General features: G+C 49.0%; 1 protein-coding gene across 1 annotated transcript in view; it reads right to left on the bottom strand.

The window, feature by feature from the left end:
- The window catches only part of PPP1R14C (protein phosphatase 1, regulatory (inhibitor) subunit 14C), a 123249-nt gene that overhangs the window by 59179 nt on the left and 59304 nt on the right, over window positions 1-4766 (bottom strand). The window lies entirely within an intron of this gene.

Genomic DNA, 4766 nt, shown 5'->3' with positions numbered 1-4766 from the left:
CTGGCGCCCGGCTGGCAGGGGGCCCGGGCGTGGGAGTTGCGCGCAGAAGCGGGAATGTGAGCGCGTCGTCGCGCGGTAGCCGTTGTGTAGACACCGAGACGACAGGCGCGGGTCTCGTGCCAGGGATGGTCCTCAGCGCGGGCGACCGCGTCCTCTTCTCCCGGAGACGAGAATCGCGCGTCCCCGTGCAGTTCCAGAGCGCACGGACCCGCCTCCCAAGGCCTGGGCCCTGGGCAGGGGGTCGCCAGGAAGGGGACAGGGAACGGAACCGTGCTGCAGGTTCCCCACGAGGGTTTTCTTCTTTCTACCGTCTCCTCCGAGGGCGGGGAAGTGTCTCCTCCGCTGCCAGCCCCACCCCGCCGCTCCAAACACACATTCCTATTCATGCCTCTTCTTCTCCCAGACGATGACAAAAATCAAGGAGGCAATGTTTGTGCAATCGGGCGATCGCCACGCCTGAGAACTCTTCAGACCAGTTTTCCCTCCTAACTGCCTGCTTGTTCATAGGTCGAGCATTGGAATATCTCTATATCTAAAGGGCAGCAGGCGTGCTGTCCCTTGGGCTAAGGGGCTGGGGACGTCCAGACAGCGAGCATTTCTCTAAGAGTCAGGGCCGGTTTACTGGTCTTACACGTCTTACTGCATAACCAGCTTGCTTCTTTCTCAATACCATTTCCAAACAACCTCTTTTTACCTGGGGAAAGCACTGCAGGACTAACCACTTTAAAAACATCATGCAGCCAAGTGGCGTTGGGAATGAATGAGCTTATTATTATAAGGTTTAGGGCAAAGAGATGGGGAAGGAAATTATGAACAGAAAACTGCGTGTGTGTGCGTGTGGGGTGTGTGTGTGTGTGTGTGTGTGTGTGCAAAATTATAGGGAGACACTAAATATATTTCTGTTGTACATAACATTACATTTCTGTTCAGGCAACTGAAAGAAGCCACAAAGATGCTCAAACACAGTAAGGAGCTTTTATGATTTTTTTTAAGCTGGTAAAGGTTACTAGCAGCTACACAAAGAAGTTTCTCAGAGATAAAACAGGTAAACCAGTCATTTTACTCTGGACACTCCCTATGGTGAAGATTCTGTGTGATCCTAGACCCGTGGTCGGCAAATGGTGGCTCGGGAGCCACATGCGGCTTTTTGGCCCCTTGAGTGTGGCTCTTCCTAAGCCTTAGGAGTACCCTAATTAAGTTAATAACAATGTACCTACCTATATAGTTTAAGTTTAAAAAAATTGGCTCTCAAAAGAAATTTCAATCGTTGTACTGTTGATATTTGGCTCTGTTGACTAATGAGTTTGCTGACTACTGCCCTAGACCAACAGCGGTAAAGGCCCAAAAACAAAAGAAGCTACCAGCAACTTTCTCCTGGCTCTTCTGGCTCTTCGTCAACAGTGCCCAGGTCTGCTCTTCCCAGATTTATGATTGGCTCTGTGTCTTCCGTTTGGGGTTTTCCAGCAAGAGCCTAAGTAGGGAATTTCCCAAATTGTTTCATGCCTGAAGCTCCCCATCAGGACAGGACAGGCCTGGAACAGTGAAAGGAACGGATCTAGTGAGAATGGTGTGGAATAGGGTGGCGGGTGCGGGTCATAATAGAGGGGGTCAAGGCTAAAAGATCTCCGCCCCCTGGAAGAGGCCAGCTGTCCATCACAAGATGGCTTTCCTACCCGCCCTTTCAGGGACAGGGGAGACAGAACTACTGTGATTGGGCCCTAAAGGTGGATTACCAATCTCCACATCACCTCCGCCCTCACCTGCCGGAGGCATCTAGATCATTTTAAACCCTGAACACACAGCCAAGAGGGTCAGCGCCTCAACAAAAAGGGACTCTGTGGGGCAGGAGGAGGAGGCGGGAAGGTCCCCGAGATGAAATCTCCCCACACAGGATAAGCGTGTCTCTCTCTCTGGACATGTGGCAAGTATCCAAGTTAGCTGGAACCAGCTTTCACCAGCTGAACCAACCAGGAGAATGTCAATCAAAACAAAAACAACCATCATTTTAGTTAGTGAAGAAGAAACTACATATATTCAAGAGAAACTTCAAGGAACTTACAATTCACTAAGTTCTTTCTGAGAAATTCTTGTGTTAGTTTTCTCTTGCTACATAGCATACTTCTTCCTTTGTGCTTAAAACTCAGCTCTCATGTATGACTTCAAAAATGACAGGTACTAGGAGATAGATAGTAAGAAGAAATTTGGGGTTTTAGGCATCTTATAGGAAAACTAAAGGCCCGGTGCATAAAATTCATGCACTGGCAGGGGGTGGGGTGTCCCTCAGCCCAGTCTGAACCCTCTCCAATCTGGGATATCCTCTCACAATCCTGGACTACTGGCTCCCAACCGCTCGAATGCCTGCCTGATTGACCCTAATCGCTTCTGCCTGCCTGCTTGATCACCCCCTAACCGCTCCTCTGCCAGCCTGATCAATGACTGCCCTCCCTTGCCAGCCTGGTCGCCCCTAACTGCCTTCCCCTGCTGGCCTGGTCACCTCCAACTGCCCTCCCTTGCCAGCCTGGTCGCCCCTAACTGCCTTCCCCTGCTGGCCTGGTCACCTCCAACTGCCCTCCCTTGCCAGCCTGGTCGCCCCTAACTGCCTTCCCCTGCTGGCCTGGTCACCTCCAACTGCCCTCCCTTGCCAGCCTGGTCGCCCCTAACTGCCTTCCCCTGCTGGCCTGGTCACCTCCAACTGCCCTCCCTTGCCAGCCTGGTCACCCCTAACTGCCCTCCCCTGCCGGCCCAATTGCCCCTAACTGCCCTCCTCTTCCAGCCTGGTTGCCGCTAACTGTCCTCCCGTGCAGGCATGAGTCCCCCCCCCAACTGTCCTCCCCTGCAGGCCTGGTCACCCTCAACTGCCCTCCTCTGCTGACCTGGTTACCCCTAACTGCCCTCCCTTGCCAGCCTGGTCACCCCTAACTGCCCTCCCCTGCCGGCCCAATTGCCCCTAACTGCCCTCCTCTTCCAGCCTGGTTGCCGCTAACTGTCCTCCCGTGCAGGCATGAGTCCCCCCCCCAACTGTCCTCCCCTGCAGGCCTGGTCACCCTCAACTGCCCTCCTCTGCTGACCTGGTTACCCCTAACTGCCCTCCCCTGCAGGCCCCTCCCAAATGCCCTCCCTTGCTGGCCATCTTGTGGTGGCCATCTTTGACCACATGGGGGTGGCCATCTTGTGTGTTGGAGTGATGGTCAATTTGCATATTACCTCTTTATTATATAGGATAGCCAGTGAAGATTCAGTCTCTGCACAGGTACATTGATCTTCAGATGCCCAAATAAGTCACCTTGACTGGCAACTAGGAGTCGAACTAACATGAGAGTTCCTCTTTCTATAAATCCACTTGCTCCATCCTGGACACAATTTACATCTGAGTGAACTCTATAGTCTGCACCCCCACCACACACACACACACACACACACACACACACACACACACATACACACACACTTCTAATTTTATGTTTCAAAATATTTGGAATAGGGAATTATTCTCAGGCTAGAGACCCCCATGGATGACTGCTTAAATTCAGGAAAAATGGCAATATTTCTCATCTACAAGACAGATATAGATATGTATTTGTTCACGGCAAGCTTTTTTATTTCTAACCTAGATAGACAAGTTTTTCAAAATGCTGATTCATCAAAAACAGTGAATAGTTTTTAGAGGATTGAATGGTCTGAGAATATTCTAGAACACAGGGGATGAGCTTTTACCTTAAGGCAATTACCCGCCCATGTGAGAGGAGCCTAAGGAAGGTTCCTTTGTCGATATCCTTTCTGCATAGCTTTGTGTTTTCTTAGCTGAATATTTTTACTTGCTCTCTCATTTGGGGAAAGTTTATTTTAGGAATTATATAGGCCCTTCACCTCTGAAAACCATCTTTATGCCCAAAGCTGGGTGACTTAATCAGGGGTCCCAGGGCTTTCTCCTCTCCCCAGGCAAACAAGGATTAACTACAAATGTTTATACTCAGATGCAAATTTTCTTATTCCTTGCACACTAGGTGTTGCAATAATTATGCAACACCTGGTAATCTACTTTGCGAGTGTGATAACTACAGCCCCAAGGCCCACAAACCTCAACATGGAATTCTTACCTTGAGTAACAGTGTAGGTGACATGATGCCTACATCCAAATTCTCTCAAAGATTCAATAAAGCAAAAGGACAAATCAAAGGTCATTTTAAATCTGGTTTTCCTCCTAAAAGTAGAAGAAATTTAATCTGTCCTTTGGGTTTGATCAGTTATTCAGAGCACTTTAAGTTTTCAGAATATGGTCCATTATTTCAATATTCTTTATGGAGTGATAGCAACAATGGTGATTTTCCTGTTTCATCCTCTCTCTTTCTCTTCCTCCTCGTAATTCTGGACCTCTGATTGTATTATGTGCTACAATTTGGAATCCTACTTCCAAAATCAATTTAGCCATTACTTGTATAAGCAACCAGAACAACCGCCGTCATTGTCACAGTTGTAAAATTTTGTCTCAGTAATTAAAAGAAATTCTCCCTGCCCTGGATGGTTTGGCTCAGTGGATAGAGCGCCAGCCTGTGGACTGAAGGGTCCTGGTTTGATTCCAGTCAAGGGGACATGCCTGGGTTGCAGGCTCATTCCCCAGTGGGGGGCGTGCAGGAGGCAGCCGATCAATGATTCTCTCTCATCATTGATGTTTCTATCTCTCTCTCCCTCTTCCTTTCTCTCTAAAATCAATAAAAATATATTGGAAGGAAGGAAGGAAGGAAGGAAGGAAGGAAGGAAGGAAGGAA

This window comes from Myotis brandtii, unplaced genomic scaffold (assembly GCF_000412655.1).
Source record: "Myotis brandtii unplaced genomic scaffold, ASM41265v1 scaffold847, whole genome shotgun sequence".
In the NCBI taxonomy this organism is placed as follows: domain Eukaryota; kingdom Metazoa; phylum Chordata; class Mammalia; order Chiroptera; family Vespertilionidae; genus Myotis; species Myotis brandtii.
The sequence above is the reverse complement of the archived record's forward strand: the minus strand, read 5'-3'. Positions and strand labels throughout refer to the sequence as shown.